At 44.4% G+C, this 7,407-nt stretch overlaps 1 pseudogene; it reads left to right on the top strand.

Annotated features, from left to right (window-relative positions):
- Positions 1–4,341: 4,341 nt before the first annotated feature.
- Positions 4,342–5,904, top strand: LOC116629587 (annotated as a pseudogene).
- The last annotated feature ends 1,503 nt before the right edge of the window (positions 5,905–7,407 follow it).

The following is a 7,407-nucleotide window of genomic DNA, read 5'->3' as shown; positions in this document are numbered from 1 at the left end:
AGGCTGACAGCTTTGAAAAGTGACGTCTTGGTTCCAGGTTATGTTAGTCAACAGCTCCTCAAATCCAGAGGGTACATATATGGCTTGGGGAGGGGGAGGGTTCACCTGCCAGAAGGAGCGGCAAAGAGCCTGGCTGCACAGCAGGTAGCCCGTGAGCATACCTGATGGATTCTTGTCTCCCGCCCTGTGCCAGAGAAACTTTCCCTCAGATGCAGGGACAGTGCTTCTGTCTTTGACTAAGGAAGGCATTTCCTGAGAGGGTCTGTGAGCCTGAGCACCTGGCCTCCTGATCCTGCAAAGGTATGTCCCCGGGGCCAGAAAGATGATGGGGACCAGTTCCAGCAAATGTGCCTCCAGACACGTGTGGGCACGGTCCCGAGTTCAGGCTGTGATCCCACGGGAGAGCTCTGGGGTGGGCTCTCACCGAGGGGGCCCACTTTCTTTATCCGGAAATCGAGACGGGCCAGAGCTGTTCCGGTTCCCGGGAGCAGCTGTTCCTTCAGCCTCCGTGGCCCCCGCACCCGGCCTGTGCAAGCATCACCCGCAGTGATGAACCTCGTAGCCCTCATGTGGTGCATTCCTGTGTTTGCCTATGAGCCAGCTCTGTCTTCCCCAGTGTGTGACAGATCCCCAAGTGCATAGGTGTAATTGGAAGGTTTTCTCCTGCCTGCGTCCTTAAGCCTCCGGATCCTAATATTGATAAGAACACCATCCGTGTAAGTCACCTTCCCCCACCACATGCCAGCTGGATGGGGCACCTATTAGTAGCCATTAGGATTAAAGTGACAGGGGCTGTTGGCAAATTCCTACTTTTTTTTTTTTTATTATGTTATGTTAGTCACCATACAGTACATCATTAGTTTTTGATGTCGTGATCCACGATCCATTGTTTTCATATAACACCCAGTGCTCCATGCAGTACGTGCCCTCCTTAATACCCATCACTGGGCTAACCAATCCTCCCTCCCCCCCCCAAAACCCTGTTTGTTTCTCAGAGTCCATAGTCTCTCATGGTTCATCTCTCCCTCCAATTCCCCACCCCCATTTTTCCCTTCCTTCTCCTAATGTCCTCTATGCTATTCCTTATGTTCCACAAATAAGTGAAACCATATGATAATTGACTTTCTCTGCTTGACTTATTTCACTTAGCATAATTTCCTCCAGTCCCATCCATGTTGATGTAAAAGTTGGGTATTCATCTTTTCTGATGGCTGAGTAATATTCCATTGTATATATGGACCACATCTTCTTTATCCATTCATCTGTTGAAGGGCATTTTGGCTCTTTCCACAGTTTGGCTATTGCGGACATTACTGCTATGAACATTGGGGTGCATATGGCCCTTCTTTTCACTACATCTGTGTCTTTGGGGTAAATACCCAGTAGTGCAATTGCTGGGTCATAGGGTATCTCTATTTTTAAATTTTTGAGGGGGCACCTGGGTGGCTTAGTTGGTTAAGCAACTGCCTTTGGCTCAGGTCATGATCCTGGAGTCCTTGGATCGAGTCCCGCATCAGGCTCCCCACTCAGTGAGGAGCCTGCTTCTCCCTCTAACCCTCCCCCCTCTCATGTACTCTCTCTCTCTCTCTCTCATTCTTGCTCTCTCAAATAAATCTTTAAAATAAATAAATAAATAAATTTTTGAGGCACCTCCACACTGTTTTCCAAAGTGGCTGTACCAGCTTGCATTCCCACCAACAGTGTAAGAGGGTTCCCCTTTCTCCACAACCTCTCCAACATTTGTTGTTTCTTGCCTTGTCCATTTTTGCCATTCTAACTGGTGTGAGGTGGTATCTCAGTGTGGTTTTGATTTGGATTTCCCTGATGGCTAATGATGATGAACATTTTTTCATGTGTCTGTTAGCCATTTGTATGTCTTCTTCAGAGAAGTGTCTTTTCATATCTTCTGCCCACTTTTTGACTTGATTATTTGTTTTTTGGGTGTTGAGTTTGAGAAGTTCTTTATAGATCTTGGATACCAGCCCTTTATCTGATATGTCACTTGCAAATATTTTCTCCTATTCTGTGGGTTGCCTCTTTGTTTTGTTGACTGTTTCCTTTGCTGTGCAGAAGCTTTTTATCTTGATGAAGTCCCAAAAGTTCATTTTTGCTTTTGTTTCACTAGCTTTTGGAGATGTATCTTTTTTTTTTTTTAAAGATTTTATTTATTTATTTGACACAGAGAGAGAGAGAGGAATCACAAGTAGGCAGAGTGGCAGGGAGCGGCAGAGGGAGAAGCAGGCTCCCCGCCGAGCAAGGAGCCCGATGTGGGACTCGATACCAGGACCCTGGGATCATGACCTGAGCCGAAGGCAGATGCTTAACGACTGAGCCACCCAGGCGCCCCTTGGAGATGTATCTTGAAAGAAGTTGCTGTGGCCGATGTCAAAGAGGTTACTGCCTGTCTTCTCTTCTAGGATTTGGATGGATTCCTGTCTCACATTGAGGTCTTTCATCCACTTTGAGTTTATCTTTGTGAATGGTGTTAGAGAATGGTCGAGTTTCATTCTTCTGCATGTGGCTGTCCAATTTTCCCAGCACCATTTATTGAAGAGACTGTCTTTTTTCCATTGCAAATTCCTACTTTTGAACTGCCAGGTTTGAATACCCTGAGGCTGTCCACGTTCACTTTACCACAGCTTCCATAGCAGGAAGCCCTCATCTCATATTTTAGTGGAGAAAACAGGCTGAGAGTGACGCACTGACTTGGCTCAGCTGGTAGGTGTCAGATCCAGAATGGGCTTCACCCAACTACTGAGTGTGAAGCATGTCTTCTACAATTGTTTACTTGACCATTTCCAAAACATAATCTGGGAGAGTACCATCCCTCCCCCCTCTGACATTGTTCCTATTATTCAGTCAGAAAGAAAGAGACGTGGTTTATTAGGTGATACAGAAAGTGGTCCCAATTCGGACTCAGAGCTTTGAGATTTGGGGAAGGTGAGAAGAATGCCAGAAAAATGGGAAATCCTAGACAGAGATAAACAAAACCAAGCCGGAACATATTTAATAAGGACACATCAGGGCATTGAGGTGTGTTGAGTGCAGTCATTTCTAATAGATTCCAGAGCCTTGACTAAGTATTTCATCTGTTCTCATTCCAGAATATTGGTTATTGCTGATGTTCCTGCTGTTAGGCTGGTAGTTTATTTCACGGGGTGCTAGGCATTGAGGATCACGTCGTGCTTTCTTTGACTACATGGTGCAGGCATTAGTCGCCCCATTTGTTGGGGGAGGAAGTGGAGGCCGATGGCCATAACCACCAATGTTCCCCATGTCCTGAGGCCTCCTGGTTCCAAACCCAGATACGAGCCTGACTTCCCGCAGCTCATGCTGACAGACACGTGCATGACAAAGGTGCATCTAAGGCCGGGCCTTGATGGGGTAGGACACGGCGCGGGGTGAAGGCGTGTGGGAAGCTTTCCAAGTACATGCAACCTACGCACACTGGCAGTTAGATGTCCTGGTTTCTTTGGCTGGGGGGAAATTGTCAGTAGTTTTAGAGAGATGTCTACGTGAGAAATGAGATTCAAAAGGTTAGTAGTGAAAGAGCAATTCTTATTCCAGCCCGAAAGTGTGACAATCAGCTGGGACTGATAAAGATCAAATCACTTCTAGTATCAACCAGGTTGAGAGAATAGACACAGGTCGCACTGACCCACTTGCCTGAGTCATTTCTCCGCACGTTCTTCAGCCGCTATGAGATGGCATAATGAACCTGTGTTTGAGGGACCACTCTTTTCTTCCCGAGGACGCCCCAACCCACTTTACGATATGGCCCCAAATTTGGGGGATCCCTCCTTTATAAACTGCCCTTGTCCCCTGACAGCACCCAATTCCTGGTTATTAGCTTTGCTGACCCCCTTGGGAGACATCAAACATCCTGAACGGATCCAGGTTCCGCATAGAGTCTCTTCCGATTCCACAGTGGGACTCAGACCTCCTATAAAGACCCTTGCAGGCAGCATCCCAAGGGCCCCCAGGCCCTGGCCAGGCTGCTGCAAGTCACAGATCTGAGTTTGTGCTGCCCACAGGCTCGTGCCTGGAAGTCTTTGGCAGCTTAACTTGATCTTAAAAACTAGGAAAACTCACTGAAAACTATAAGCAGTGAACATACAGAAAATGTTTGGGGTTTTGAAAGACAACTCTGGAAATATTAAGGTGTATGTATCAGAGATATAAAAATTGGAATCAGGAGGGGCGCCTGGGTGGCTCAGTGGGTTGAGTGTCGGACTCCTGATCTTGGCTCAGGTCATGGTCTCAGAGTCCTGACGTGCAGCCCCGCATCGGGCTCCATGCTTGGTGTGGAGCCTATTTATGATTCTCTCTCTCTCCCTCTGCCCTTCCCCTCCCCCCCAAAAAATATCTGGAATCAGGAGACAAACCAGGAAGTTGTTATACTAATCAAACTGAGGTATGTGATGGATGCTGAACATAAGAAGGGGCATGATGACAGATGAGACAGCCTAAATTTGTGAGCTATGAAAGATGCAGAAGCAAGAGGAGTAACTGAGTCCTTGTTGTGGGGTGTGGGGAGGTGGAGAGGTTAAGAAGACCCAGATTTTTTTGGAGTTGGCTGATGGTAATATCATATGACAAAGTAGGAAACACAGGGTGACATCAGATTGGGGGAATTTTTGGTTCATTTTAGCACATGCTGAGATTGAACATATGTTAGATATATAAAGATCTGAACAGGCAGGTTGGTTTTGCTGGTATGGAGCACAGAAAAAAATCTTAGTTGCAAATTTAGATTGTTGTATGCTCATCCCCAAGACTGAATTTCAGGCTCGTAGAATCACGAACAGCGAGTGCCCACAAGGACAGTAATAGAGTCCTTTGGACAAAACTCTGCTCCATTACATACATCATGACCCGTGGCTCAGTGTCCCTGATACACCAGAAAAGCCCTCTAATACGCATTATTCTTTGCAGATACATATCATCATTACTGTTGCTTTCCTCAAGAGGTGTTTGCTAGATCCAAAGATTTCCTGCCCATGAAGTAAGAGATGTTTCTGATGATTATTAAAGGAACACTATTCCTCTCTGTAATTGGACCTGGCATGGTGGGGAACGTCTTTGTTTTTGTGAATTACATGTGCATTTTCTTTGGGGACACTAAAAAGAAATCTATACATCTAATTCTCATCCACTTGGCTTTTACAAATATCATAATACTTTTTTCCAAGGTAACACTAAAAACAATAGAAACTTCCGGTTTGCGAAACTTCCCGGACGATACAGGCTGTAAAATGTTTGCGCACCTCGAGAGGGTGGCCCGGGGCCTCTGGACCTGCACCTGCAGCTTCCTCACTGTGGTCCAGGCACCACCATCAGCCCCGGAGCCTCCGTGTGCACCAGCTTCAAGCCAGCATCCACATGGCGTATCCTTCCCTTTTTCCTCTTCTTTTGGATACTCAATTCCTTGCTCAGCATGAACTTACTCTCTTACACGAAAAACATCAGCAGCCTAAACAGGTCACAGATTGATGAAAGTGAAGGCTACTGTGTTTTTCTACCAGCAAGCCAGACAACGAAGTGGGTTTTTCTCATTCCCATGGCCCTGCGAGATTTCCTGCTTCTGGGTCTCATGGGCTGGCCAGTGTCTCCACGGTATGCGTTCTCCAAAGCACCACAAGTATGCCGGCTGCCTGCAGAAACCCGAGTTCTCTACCACAACCCCCTGAGATGAGAGCCGCGCACAGTGTTCTCCTGCTGGTGCTTTGTTTTCTTTTCTTTTATTGGTCAGATTGTATTATTTTGTTAAGCTTAAATTCCTCCTTAGAGAATAATTCTTTCATATTAATTGTTCGAGAGTTTCTAAGTCTTGGTTAGGCAATTCTCAGCCCATTTGTGCTGATTCACAGAGATAGACATGTGGTTGAATGTTTGGCACACTCAGTAAAACTAAAAAAATGTCTGTTTTGTCATTGATCCTTTCAGTAAGGAAGCTTGAAACAACCATTAGTTTTGCTATGCTGTGTTTAAAAATAAAACAGGTACAGGTAACGTGAACATGTAACAGATACCTTAAAGATGGAATGAAACTTGTTCTCATAAAAGAAACTGGGGACCTTGGGCCCTGAGCTGAGACAGGAGACCATGAACAGGGACTCAGTCATCTTGTTTTCCATCCTGCCACCCTCAAGAAGTAGCTTAAATTCTCATGTTGGGAAGATGGCTCCTTCACTACCAAGACTCCAGGAGTAAGAAGCGAGGAAACAATTTGGCCAAGTTTATCAAAATTACGAGAGCATTTACCTTTTGACCCAGTAATTCCACTTCTAGGACCTGATCCTATAAATGTAATTGTTCATGTGAGAATTACAGTAGGAAAATATTATACGTTACAGAGTTATTTTTTAAGAAACAAATATCCAGCCAAAGAGATTATTTTTCTAGTTATTTGAAAACATCCCTCCATCCATAAATATTCATCCTTACAAAGGGATTTTATAAAATTTTTGAAAAAATGAGCAAGTTCGAATGTGCAGATAGGGCGTGACATCCATGGGAGATTTTAATCGATGAAAGAAAAGCAATTCCAGAGTAATGGTATCAAATGGAATAAAATATATTTAATTTGATGTTATGTACAGGAAGAATCTCTGGAAGAATAAAAAATAAACTGTAAGAATAGTTTCCTGTTTTGAGAAAAACCAGGTAAATGGAGGCATAGTAGGCAGAAGTTCATTTTATGTCTTTCTATATTTTCTGATTTGCTAAACATGTGAATGTATCTTTTTTTTTTTTTTAGATTTTTATTTGAGAGAAAGAGAGACAGTGAGAGAGAGAGAGCACAAGCAGGGGGAGAGGGAGAGGCAGGCTTCCCGCGCAGGGAGCCCGACGCGGGGCTCGATCCCAGGACCCTGGGACCATGACCTGAGCTGAAGGCAGACACTTAACGACTGAGCCACCCAGGCGCCCCAGTGAATGTATCTTTTTACATGAATAAATAAACTAAGTTTGAAAACAATTTGTGGGTTTTTTTCTGGCCATCATTTGTGAGTGCTCTGGTACCCCCACAATGCAAACTGTCTATTATCAGAGAGCACAAAATGATCTGGCTTTACATTAATTTAAATGAAGAATTTAGTTCTTAATTTCTGAAATCGGAATTAATTATAGGGATGTGTGTACAGGGTATGGTTCAGGCAATAGTGTGTCTGATGAAGTCATCTTGAAAAATATCTGATACTTTTTTATTTATTACATATGTTTATAGTACAAAATCTTAGAATTGATATAAATAGGCTTTCCCTCCATTTGTAAGAACCTCTTTACCATAGTTCAGGTTTGCTCATGTATGCTTGTAGGTATTTTATTCCTGTACTAAACACCGGTAATTACCTCCTTCTTTCTGGCTTCATTATATCATGTCCACACTTCAATAACCTTAATAAG

This window comes from Phoca vitulina, unplaced genomic scaffold (genome assembly GCF_004348235.1).
Source record: "Phoca vitulina isolate PV1807 unplaced genomic scaffold, GSC_HSeal_1.0 scaffold1562, whole genome shotgun sequence".
Lineage (NCBI taxonomy): Eukaryota > Metazoa > Chordata > Mammalia > Carnivora > Phocidae > Phoca > Phoca vitulina.
The sequence above is the reverse complement of the archived record's forward strand: the minus strand, read 5'-3'. Positions and strand labels throughout refer to the sequence as shown.